This window comes from Diabrotica virgifera, chromosome 1, assembly GCF_917563875.1.
Source record: "Diabrotica virgifera virgifera chromosome 1, PGI_DIABVI_V3a".
NCBI lineage: Eukaryota > Metazoa > Arthropoda > Insecta > Coleoptera > Chrysomelidae > Diabrotica > Diabrotica virgifera.
In genome coordinates, this window is record NC_065443.1 from 183107565 (window position 1) to 183121250 (window position 13686).

Consider the following 13686-nt stretch of genomic DNA (forward strand, 5'->3'; position numbering starts at 1 on the left):
GACATGTTGGTAAAGGGGATTAACATTGATATGACTCAAGATAGAATTGTGTGGAGAAATGCAATTAGGGAAGCCGACACTGCATAGGGATAAGGCAAAGAGAATGATGATGATAATAGGTGTAATGTGTAGATACTTATATAGAATAGGTTTGAAATAGAGTAGAATATAATAGAATAAAGATACTATATACCTACATCCCTAATAGCACAAGGATGTCCTTCACAGACTTTAGGGAGGTCCGTTTTCGTCCAAGGAACGTCCTATTTTGGTCCAAATGTCGCGCTACCGAATGTCTGTTGGACGTCCACTTAAGGTCCGAAGGGACGTACATTGGACCTTAATCGGACGTCCTAGGGGACGTAAATTGGACCTTAACAGGACGTCCTATTTTGGTCCAAATGCCACGTTGCCAAACGTCCAATGGACGTCCACCTAACGTCCGAGGGGACGTTCAGTGAATGTCAATTGGACCTTCATAGGATGTCCCAGTTTGGTCCAATGTCTTGCTGCCGAACGTCCATCTAACGTCCTGAGAGGACCTCCGGTGGACGTCTAGCATCGATATTTAGACCTGTGGAGAATGTATGGTGGGAAATAAAAAATATATTTTTAAGGAACTTATATTACATCTTATATTAAATTACAATTATTGGATATTACATTATTTACATTAAATTACAATTAGTGATGTAACGAATATTCGTATTCGCATTCGCATTCGCGAATATTCGCATGTTTTTGCATATTCGCATTAGCATCCGCATTCGCGAAATTTGTGCGAATGTTTTGCGAATATGAAAACCAGAAAAAAAAATTTTAAGATAATATTAGGTTTAGGTTAATAAAATCAAAATCTATTCACTTCTCATCTTTTTTTATTAAGAAAAGGTAACTTAACCTCAAACATGCAGCTACTCTTAAATGGAAATATGCAGGACACAACAGCAGACAAAGAGACGGAAGATGGAATGAACTCACTGGAGACCTTGGGACTACAAAAGAGGAAGGGGCAGACCACAGACGAGATGGTCGAATGACCTAAAGAGATACGCAGCGACCAGATCGACAGCATTAGCACTGAACCGAGAAGAGTAGAAAAGTAAGGGGGAGGCCTACGTTGAACTTTGGACAAATGAAGGGCAATAGATAGATAGAACTTAACCTTGTATAATCACATTATCAGCCTTCACTTTTTTTTATTATTTGGTATTATGTAATAAAGCTTAAGATTCAGATTGATTTACACTAAATATCAATTAACTTTTCATTAAAAATTTGGGAAACATTACAAAAATAGAAACAAACTAAAAAAACTGGACATTCGCATTCGCATCCGCATTTGCGAATGTCCGTAGCAGATATTCGCATTCGCATTCGTATTCGCGAATGTTAAAAAAATGACATTCGTTACACCACTAATTACAATACACTTCTCCAAGAAATTAACGCACCACCTTAAAAATAGAGCATTTTTGATGTCTCGAATTTTCTAAACCTGTTGTCTCATCTGAGTGATTTTTTTATAATATAGCCTAGGCTATAGGTTACATCCTTAAGCTTGTCATGCACTGGTAGCTATACTGTAATATATGTATATTATATCATATCGCTCTCTATAGTAATGAGTGAGCCTGCAGACAGGGAACTAATGGTTCCGTATGTGCAGGCTCACTCATTACTATAGAGAGCGACGTGATATAATATATATTACAGTATAGCTCCCCGTGCATGACAAGCATAAGGCAGTAACCTATAGCCTCAGGCTATATTATTATAAAAAAATCACTTAGATGGGACAACAGGTTTAGGAAATTCGAGACATCAAAAATGCCCAATTTTTAAGGTGGTGCGTAATGCACTGTATATATAGGTAAACTTATATACAGGCTGTAACAAAAATAAAATTTTTGTGTTTATTTAGTTGGCTATCTATTATAGTGTACAATCATCTAGAATATTTTGAACAAACTAAAAACATGAATATATCATCGAAAAAATAATAAAAAGGTCTTAAAATGCTTGGTTAGATATTAAGATCTAGTTAAAAAGAAACCAAAAACTGTATATTTTCTACAGAACGTAGATTATGAATTTTTAAGCCAGCTAATCCCATTTATTATACAGGGTGTCCCGAAAAGATTGGTCGTAAATTAAATCACATATTCTGGGACCAAAAATAATTTGAATGAACCTAACTTACCTTAGTACAAATATGCACACAAAAAAAGTTACAGCCCTTTGAAGATACAAAATGAAAATTCGATTTTTTCGAATATATCGAAAACTATTAAAGATTTTTTATTGAAAATGGACATGAAGCAATATTATTGCAGTAACATCTTAAAGAAAAATTATAGTGAAATTTGTGCACCCCATAAAAATTTTATGGGGGTTTTGTTCCCTTTAACCCCCCCAAACTTTTGGGTACGTTCCAATTAAATTATTTCTGCGGTACCATTAGTTAAACACTGTGTTTTTAAAACTTTTTTACCTCTTTCTATTTTTTCGATAAAGCTCTTTTTATCAAGATATGGCTTCTTTTTAAAATGGTTCAAAATATACCTAAAAATGTAAATCATAAATAAATTTTCATATTATTAGTCTCTACAATCGTACTTAACCATATACAAATATGTGGTGGATTTGACAAATATTCAAAATATCATGATAAAAACTGACTTCAAAAAAGTACTAAGAGGCAAAAAAGTTTTAAAAACATTGTGTTTAATAGTACCACAATAATAATTCAATTGTAACTTACACAAAAGTTTGGGGGGGGGGGGGGGGGGTTTAAACGAACAAAACCCCCATAAAATTTGTATGGGGTGTCGGGTGTCCAAATTTCACTATATAGTGGAACCTCGATTATCTGTCTCTCTATTAACTGTTAACCATTTTGTAAGAGAGACTAAAAACTTTTTTTACAGTCACCTCCTGTTTTCATATGATATTTTTTGACATGTTTTGTAGTAAATTCAATTATCTATTTACTACAAAACATGTCAAAATTTACATGTGAAAACAGATGACCCTAAAAATGGTTTTTTGTCTCCTACAAAATTCATGAAAAAGCAGATAGGAGGTATTGTCACATCACCGACGATATACCAGAAGTATATGTGGCCATACCAAATAATACATCCTTGATAAATATAAACATTTTTATTGCACAAAATATATATATTTCTATATATATATATATATTTTTTTCCATAATCATCACTACGATGATGATTCATTTGTATTGAATTGTACATTGCAATTCTCTGATGTTTGGGAAAAAGGGCTAAGTCAGAATTGCACATCGATAATGTTTTGATGATTTCTGGACCAGAAAAATCGGCTCTTTTTATTGGTACATACAGTTTAAGTCTGCAACACTTTTTTTATGGTCCAGAAATCATCAAAACATTATTGATGTGCAATTCTGACTTCAGCCCTTTTTGCCAAACATCAGAGAATTACAATCTGGTCATAACTGACCAATGAGCAATTTTAATTTAACCTAAATTACTACTGTTCCTTAAAATGAAGAGCTTACCCTATAGCGTCTCTTATCTAATCTAACAAGATCGTGCACTATTCTAACATACACAGGCACACAAGCACTACGCTCTGCTTTTCACTATCACCTATCACTCAAACTAGTTCAAAAGGCTTTGTCCTCTTCAATCTTCTAGTTTGTCCAGTAGTAGATATCGAGGAGCTGGATTTCCTCAATATTCTCATACTTATGAAGTTGTTGTTGCTCATGACCTCCTGCTATCTTCTTGATGACTATATTATCCAGGTTCCATTCCTAGGTCTTGATATTTGTTTATAAAGTAATATCTTATTATGCATCGACAATGTGGAGTTTCTTCCAACTAGTCAATACACTTTTTATAGGTATCTTTCTTTTGCCTTTCATAGCCACAACAAGGCTATAATACGTTTCCTTCCTGGTTTTTTTGTAGACCACTTTCAGCTGATTCTAAAAAATTAAAATTAATGGTAATTTTTCTATTCTTTACAATTAAAAATCAAAAGAAATAGGAAATAGGTACTACTATTTACAGGTAATAATATGCATAAATAATTCGTTTCCTAAAGAATACAGAAAATTGAAAACGTTTTTATAATACTTACATAATTGTTTAAACAAAAGAGACCCAGCCAGAGCAAAACTAACAGACAGAACTGCAAAAAAGCCACTAATTTCCATTTTCCCACCCCCTTATCTTATATGCATTTTCCAATCAAAATTTTTAGGTTGTCATGAACATGAAAGACTCAACCTCAACAAATAATAATAAACAAAAAGCTCTACAGCTCTACTTCCACTTCCCGCCAAATGGACACAGGTTGGTGACACTGAATTCACGCCAAATAAATGAAAAAATAGAACAATTTGCTTTTTCGTCAATTTCTTCACGTGAAGTTTATAACGAACAAACTTAGATGTCAAAGTGTGCTTTTACACGTCAAATTTGGCCTTGAATAACTTGGTCAATTTCTTGTCCAATTTATTGTTGATGTAAAGTGGACTTTTCAAGAATTCACGAATTTATTGGCGTCAAGTTAATAACGAACAAACTTGGATGTCAAATTGTGCTTTGAGAACACGTCAAATTTGGCCTTGAATAACTTGGTCAATTTATTGTTCAATTTATTGTTGATGTAAAGTGCACTTAAAGTGCACTTTAGTCTTTTCGTCTAATGTCATTTGTTTCGAGCTTCTGTCATATGTTGTATAATCTGTGTATAACGGATTATACGACATATGACAGAAGCTCGAAACAAATGACAGTGAATGAAAAGCTCTATGCTCTATTTGATATTTGATTATTTATTATTTATTACCATTGTACATTTTTATAGTGGTGTAGTGTGTAGTGTTTTATTTTCATTTAATTTTAGTGTTTTTAAAGTGAGTCTATACCTATAAGTAATTATGTTGTCTTCAAAGCTATTATTTTTATGTAGAAATATATTATCATTTTCAAATACTTTCCTTTTTGATTAAAGCATCGCTTAATGTTTTTTGAACACCTAATCAAATTGTTCTAAGGATTTTTTCCCTTCTGGTTTTTAAAATTTTTACTATTTAAAATAATTCTATGTAGTCATTTTGAACTTCCAAAAATGTAAGGCATCATGTAATATGTTTACCTAATAGAATATAAGGTAATAGAAAGAGGATATCTAAAATACCTAGATCAAATTCCTAAAATATTTTTGTAATTACATCACTTGATAAACAATTTATTGAACTGTTTAAACAAACTCAATATTAATTGAAATTCTCATTGTAAGAAACATATAACATTAATTTGAAGTTCTTGTAATACAATAGTAAGTATATCATACAAGTGAGAAAAAAGACATATTTCTCATGAGCACAGACGTTTGTTGGCAAGAGTCCATGACCCCATGGCGAGTGGTGCAAATCAAGCGAGGGAGAAAGTCATTTTTTTCAAGTGTTGTACACTGTACTTTTTCTATGGATGCCTTGTTGTCAAGAGTTAAAACTTCAAAATTAAATAATTTAGGTGGTTTTAGGTATATTATATACCTAAATTGAAATAAAATACATATACAGTGGAGCCCCGATTATCCGTGCTTCTCAGGACCGGACGTGGCACGGATAATTTAAAAGCATGGATAATCCGAACATTTATTTCTTACTATAATACATAATATGTATGTATATATCTTTTTTTGTGCGAGGAGGAAATCTTCGTAAGACCGTCAGGGTAGACCACAGCACCCCAAGAAATTGGTGTTCTGCCCTCTACCCTGGTGTGTGGCATTCAGTCCGCCTGCCCGATTCAGATACCCGTGAAGCCGAGCGAATCAATCGTAAAAACGCAACTGCCTACCTACTAAATCCCCCTCATTCCAGCCGTGGACACCCAGTAAGTATTTTTAAAAAACGTTACTTTGGATGCCCCCCTGCTGACCCTATCTCTACTACATGTCGGTGGAGCTGACTGTGAGTAGTTATTCTTTTATTTGTTCCAGAAATAAAACATTGAGTATTGTGTACAAAAAGAAGAGTATATGAAAAAAGTTAAAATAAAAGGAAACATAACTGTACACAACTAAAATAAAATAAAATAAGATGAAAATAAGGATTGATAAAACAGTGTAAAGATAAAAGTGTATAGATAAAAGATGTATAAGTAAAATACGGAATAAAATATCCTTGATGATGTCTTCTGTCACTCTCTCACATCCCATCTTCTCTCTCTATCTCTCTCTCTCTCTCTCTCTCTCTCTCGCGTTTCCTTTTTTTTTATTATCTCTGTTAATAGGTCTATATAATTTATTTATTTATTTCACAGTTTCACCATTGTTCACGGTATCATGTTGAAATTTTCTTTGCTTTGCATGGCTACATTCATTATAGTCTCTGGTGTTATCTCACCTAGTTTTGTTCTCATGTCTTGTTTTTTATCGTGGAAAACGTTGCAATGGAATACACAATGCTCTGCATCGTCACGCACTCCACATTCTATACATAAGTCATCTTCAGTGTTCCTTATATGATATGTGTAAGACCTGAATGAGCCGTGCCCAGTCAGGACTTGAGTAAAAAAGTAATTTGTTCTTTTAAACCTACATTGGTACCACTCTTTCACATCTGGAATTAGTGTTTTCATCCATTATGCTTTTTCTATTTGTTGCTCCCATTCTTGTTGCCATTCGTTTAGCATTTGCACTCTTACCTCAGCTTTCACCCCTATTAGGTGGCCGTTATCATTTTTGTATATGATCTTACGTTCTTTTGCAGCGATTCTCTGTTCAGCCTTCTGAACTGCATTTATAAGGTGTTTCATGTGTATCTCAAACCTGAATCAAGGTTTATGCCCAGATATTTAGCACAGTTACTCAGTTCTATAATACCATTTAAATCAAAACTCAAAGTTGGTCTCTGTCTTGGTCTCTTTAGTATTACTAAGTAGGTATATCTGTCTTGCTACTTGCCAACTCTAGGTCATTCTCTATCATCCACCTGTTGACTTTTCTGTAACAACTTGTCATCTTTTCTTCAATATCCCCATTTATGTTAGACTCTATTAGGCAGGGTTGGCAGGTTTAAACCAACATGGTTAAAACCATGGTTTAAACCAAATGGTTTTTTTTAAGAAAAAACCAAACTGATTTAAACCAACTGCCTATTTTAAGAAAAAAAAAACAAACTGGTGTTTTTTTAAAGTTACATATGGTGTTACATCTGCCGCAAATGAAGAAACTGAAGATAAATAAATTCTATTTTTGTATTTCCGAACTTAGTTATTTGAATATTATTACGTTTGAAGATTTCTTTGTTAGGTATATTAATTTTTTGTGTGTGTAAATAAATAAAAAATTTGTCCTAATCATCTTCTTTTATTGTTTATTACTATTTTGTTATAAAATAATTTATTCATTTTTAAATTATTTAGACTTACAATACTTTGTCTCAAATAAACCTGGTTTAAACCAAAAAACCTGTTTTTTGGTTTTTTGCAAAAACCTTGGTTTTTGCCAACCCTGCTATTAGGATTGCAAAGTCGTCTGCATATGCTATGGCGTAGGTGTCTTGCCCATAGTCTATTTCTAATACCCCGTTTTACAGTACATACATTCCATGCGGTACTCCTGATGAGAATTTCATGTCTGTATTATATGCTACTTTATACTTTAAATATCTGTTTGTCAGGTATTTGTGTATCAGTGTGTCTCCGACGCCCCTGAGGGGCATAAGTAGTTTCGAGAAAGAAGAAGGAGAGAAGTTTGTCAGGTATTTATTTATAATATTTATGATGTAGTCTGACACTCCTGCCACTTCAAGCTTCGTTAGTATGTGATGCCAATTTGCAGAGTTGAAGACATTCTTCACGTCGAACATCACAAGAATGGCCCATCTTTTTCTAATCTTTTTACAGTATCAGAGATCTTCTTCACCGTATCTATAGCCGATCTGGATTTTCTAAAACCATACTGTCTATCTGAAATTTTTTCCAGAACTTCAAGTTCGTCTTCAAGGCGTTTCTTTATACGACCTTCAAATAATTTTCCTATACAATCTAGTAAGCATAGAGGTCTGAGTTGGCTTCGTCCGGGTTCTTTCCTGGTTTTGGTAATAATACGAGTCTCGCCAACTTCAGTTTATCTGGGAATTCTTGCGTGTTCAACAATTCATTGAATACTTTGCGCATCACTTCGGGTTTCTCTTTTACTACCAGTTTTATTGCTTCTGGCGTTACTTTATCTGGACCTGGTGCTTTTCCTGCCTTTATACTTTCTACTGTTTGTAGTGAACTCTGCAGGTCTAATATTATTGTCTATCCATAGGAATGTGTTTGTCAGGCTTCCTTGGAAATAGAGTGTTCGCTATTTCCATCTTTCATTTTGCACAAAGGTTATATGGGGACTCGAACCTTAGACTTTGCGTGGCAATCTTATATGCTTCGCCCCATGTCTTCTTCCAGCGCGGCACACAAGTCCTGCCAACATGTGCGTTTAGCCCTTTTAATCTCACTACTTAATTTTTTTTGCTCTCTTATATGCCTCCTTATGTTCTTCTTGGTTCCTGTGCCTTTGTGCTATTCGCCTGCGTCTTAAGCATTCCTCTCGCTTATTTTGGATTTGGTCATTCCACCAGTAGGGTACTGTATGTAGTGTGTATTTATGGTACTTCTTCTGTGTGCATTTATGATATTTTCTCGGAGCTCATTAAAGTTGGTAGTTTCTTCTTGTATGTTATTTATTTCTCTTTTAAATTTTTCTTTGTCGAATACTGCTCTCTTCCTGCCGTATTTTGTGACCTTGGTGCCAATTTCGTAGCTGATGTACCGGCGAAAGGTGAAGAGGTTCTCGTCCAGTAAATCCCAATCCCTGATCTTTTTGGCAACACCACCGCTAGCTATGGTGACATCTATGTGGCTTTTCGATGTACCTCTCTCAAAGGTTGGTTTTCTATTGTTTAGCACTATGAGGTTCGCCGCGGAGATCTACTCATTCCAAAGTTCACCCCTCTCGTCATTTCGGGGGGATCCCCATAGAATGGACTTTTCATTTATGTTTCCGGCTACTAAAAAATGTTTCTCCCTCTGTGTCGTGTCTATTATATTCTCCGCGTGTTGTCTGTAACGCTCTCTAGTAATATTCGGGCAAATATAGCATGCTATTATGGTTATTTTGTCGATTTTTATTGTTACATACCCCTCTTCTTACTATTTTATTGATGCACACATTTCTATTTAGTATTTTTATCGCTACGTCGATGTTATTATCATATATCCAACCTTTATTCGTAGCTATTCTCTTATTAGGTTCTGGGACAATCAAGAGATCTGCTTCTATCTCCAAGGCTTTCGCGTGAATTAAGTCGTTTGTTATCTTTGCTCTTCCGGCGTTGACTTTTTGGCGTTGACTCTTTGTCCCTATCGCAGCCATTTTTAATATCTACCAGTAACTTATTATGTAACTTAGATGGGTGGTAGTGTCTGTTATTGTGACTATCCAAGGATAATTTTCTGGACACTATCTGGCGACAGTTCGTCCACCTTCTGACTTGCGGCAGTTCGTCCACCTTCTGACTTGCGGCTTCAGGTGACAAGAATCTACAGGTCGAGCAAGTCTCGTAAATTTCACGATTGCGAGCCACGCTTCACGCAACCGTGTTTGCGTACTTGTGTTTCGAGTTGCGTGGTCGTGCGGAGTTATATTTACCAATTCGCGCAATCGTACTTGGGACGCTGTGTCAGGTGAGGTGTTTGAAAATTTGTGTGACTTGATTGCTTGATTCTGTGGTGTGAAGGTGGTTGTTAAACTTTTGTTTTATTTTTTTTTGTTTTGTGTTTTTTGAAGGTAACACATAAAATACAAGAGGGCAGCATACTTTGCAAAACAACTGTTACAATTTGAAATCAACAATTTGTTAAGTTGTTGTCTTGCAGGTAAAAAAAGTGACTTTTTAAAAAAATTATATCTTATTATAAAACTAAAAATTATTTTTATTTATAATTGAAACATGTAAATGTATAGTACTCTCAAAAAATTTTAGCCAAAAATATTCATTTTTGTAGAGTTGACTGCAATTTTTCGACAACAGCCCTTTTTGCGGTGAGCAGCATAACAAGTCCAGTCTCATCTGAAATCAAAGTTTCTTGTAGTGTATACCTCTGGCTAGTGAATGAACAAAGGATTTTTTATTAGATGAGGTCATTTTTGTTTTATAAAAAAAACTACTTTAAAAAATGAGAAAAATTGCGGTCAAAAATGTGTTTAAACTTATGTAAAATCTTCAAATTTCATTTTTTTTAATTCCTTCGTTCATATTCTAGCCAGATGTATAAACTACAAGAAACTTTTTGATTTCAGATGAGACTGGACTTATGCTGCCAACGCAAAAAAACTTAAACTCTACAAAAATGAATATTTTTGGCTGAAACTTTTTTTGAGACTACCTTAAGTACTATACTTTTACATGTTCCAATTATAAATAAAAATAAATTTTAGTTTTCGAGATATAATTTTTTTTAAAAGTCACTTTTTGTACCCACAAGACCTATGTAACCCCTTAAAAAAATGTTTGGAAGAATATGTTTGATGGCCAAGATGCATACATATATTTAGAAGGAAAGTTCCTGATTTCTGTAGTATAATACATAATACCGAAGAGGAAGTAGCCCTAAGCGCCGGACTCCACTTGCGATTTGTAGTTGTGAAGATTGAACACATTCTTTCAAATAGAAGTCAATCCATAATTATTTAGTCACAAATGGATTGACTTGTATTTGAAACAATGTGTTCAATCTTCCTGATTACAAATCGCAAGTGGAGTGCGGCGGTAATAACACCAAAATATTCCATAGAAGGTACACAGACATTGAAAAATTCCTGGAATATCCCCGAAAACATGTTCCCTGAACATCCCAGGAAAATCCTGTGTCAGCATTTTAAACATTACCTGAATGTCTTATTGGAACATTCCATGAATGTCCACGAATGTTCTCTGGACATTCAAAATATATTTTGTAGACATTCCCTGGATATACCAGAAATACAGTGATGAGCGCTCTAATAACCGGCAAAATAGCACAAAAGATGTATTAAGTAGTGAGATAAAAAGACATGAAACTAGTCGAGCTGGGAAATTTAGCTATATTAACTTATACATTTAGATTGTATTGATTTTGTACCACCTTCAGATGTATCAGACGAGTTTGGAAACTACCACTGTCACAGTGACAGTTTTAGTTGACATACTCCTGCGATATGTGTAAAGGTGGGATCAATATAACGTAAATTTAAAGGTTAATTTCGCTAAATTTCCCAGCTCGACTAGTTTCATTTCTTTTTATCTCACAACTAAATATGTTGCCCATATTTTGCCGGTTATTAGGGCACTCATCACTGTACATCCTTGCTGATGTGACAATACCTCCTATCTGTTTTTTATGAGTTTTGTATGAGAGATGGAAAAACATGTTTTAAGGTCACCTCCTGTGTTCATATGTAAGTTTTGACTTGTTTTGTAGTTCATAGATAGTTTAATTTACTACAAAACAAGTCAAAAAATATCATATGAAAACAGGAGGTGACCCTAAGACAAGTTTTTAGTCTCTCTTACAAAACTCATGAAAAAACAGATAGGATGTATTATTACATCACTGACGATATGTGGCCATACCAAATAATACATCCTTGATAAATATAAACATTTTTATTGAACAAAATCTTTTCATACATTTTTTTAATGCAATTTACTGATATTCCTAAATATTTCAAAAAAATGTGTCACATTTGCTTTGTAAACCTTTCTTTTGCCTTTCGTAGCCACATATTCCGTTTTCTTCCTTGTTTTTTGTAGACCACTTCTCTCAGCTGATTCTAAAAAAAATAAAATAAATGGTAATTTTTCTATCCTTTACAATTAACAATCAGAAGAAATATTATTTACAGATAATGATATGCATAATAATAATAGGCTTGTTCTAGCATCAGTTTGAAACCATCAGCGAATAGTGGACCAGCGCGAGTAGAGGGGATCGCACTGGTGACTGTATTATGTTCTTTTACTGACCAACTGTTTGCTGATGGTTTTTGACTAGTTTGACTGTTTGCTAGAACAAACCTAATAATAATGAATATTTTGTATTTTGACAATGACATCTGATGTGGAAGTCAAAACATTAATAAAATTATTTTTTCAAGTTAACTTTCACATGCGCGTCTTAAAATTGTACTTTTAATACTTATATCATAAATAACTATTAAAACTATCTTAAGAGGAAACAGTATCGATCAACAGGTAGCGAAAATGTGTTCCAAGATTGCGGCTGTAATTTTGAATATTTTTTCGAGATATTTGGCACACATATTCGTAATATAATAAAGAATGGCGGTACAGAAATATGGCCAATTTTAAAAATATATTAATATGTGGAAATGACTCTGTAATTAAATACAATATAAAAAAACGAGCTTGTACCGCCATTAAGAAGAACAAAAAAATACACTTTCTTCAAATACAACTTTTTTATCCGATTTTGTGTTATTTTGGAACTACTAAAATTTTTTATTTCATTAGTAGTTCCAAAATTACACAAAATCTAGGCATCGGATAAAAAAGTTTATTTGAAGAAAGTGTATTTTTTTGTTCTTCTTAATGCCGGTACAGGCTCGTTTTTTAAATATTGTATAATTACAGAGTAATTTCCACATATTAATATATTTTTCAAATTGGGCTCTGTACCGCCATTCTTTATTATTTTACGAATATGTGTGCCAAATGCCTCTAAAAAATATTCAAAATTACAGTGACAATCTTGGAACACGTTTTGGCTACCTGTTTATCGCTACTGTATTACCTTAAAACATTGTAATTTGCTAAACCAGTATATTTTACTCTACTACTACTCTACTAGCTACCTCATTTTCCACTGTTTCTAAAGACTTGTTTACATGGGTAGAGTTTTGAGGAGAGTAGAGTAGCAGTAGTACTCTACCAAAAATGGCTTGATACCATTCACATGAGGAGAGTACAAGTATAGTACTGATGCTAGTATAGTGAAACCGATTTTTGTATTTTTAAACACTCTTGATTATAAGTGCACCTTAAATTCTTAATTTTTTGCTTAAGCTCGTTTACTCCAAAGCCCCCTTTGCCATTCTTTCGACGATTTCATCCTCCGCAGCTTGCTGCAAACTTTTATTTCTGTAGTATACACTACCTAAATTCCATAAACACTGGTATTCGCCGTATTATAGCTCTACAAGTTTTAAAGTTTCATCTTCGGTGAACTTCATTTTCACTATTTACACAAAACACAATTCCAGCCAGAATGACAGCGCCCCCATGTACTCTCCTACCTACTCTATTCTGCCATAATTGAGCGTGTTCCATGGGTAGAGTGTGCAGCCGAGTAGACATTTTGGCAGTAGTGGTGGTCATAGAGTAGTTACTTTGCCATAGGTTGCTAGTCACTCTACTTTAACTCCAACTATACACTCTACCAGCTATTCTACTGTGCTGAGCATTTTTACAGGTAGAGTTACTCTACTCTATCAAGTACTTGCATAATTACTCTACCCGTGTAAACAAGTCTTAAATCTACTGAATGAAAATCTACTTAATCTTAATCTACTCTTAATGAAAAATGTCTAAAATCATTTACCCACCTAGTATTATTGTAGAATTTAAGACAG

General features: G+C 34.0%; 1 protein-coding gene across 3 annotated transcripts in view; it reads left to right on the forward strand.

Moving 5' to 3' along the window:
• Positions 1–4775: 4775 nt before the first annotated feature.
• LOC114347035 (227 kDa spindle- and centromere-associated protein-like) overlaps positions 4776–13686 on the forward strand; it is a 1075867-nt gene continuing 1066956 nt past the window's right edge. For 2 of the 3 annotated variants that reach the window (XM_050641832.1, XM_050641834.1), the window contains exon 1: positions 4776–4912. The gene's annotated coding sequence lies outside the window, so the exon portion shown is untranslated. The remainder of the gene's footprint in view (positions 4913–13686) is intronic. The other variant, XM_050641833.1, reaches the window with a different exon arrangement.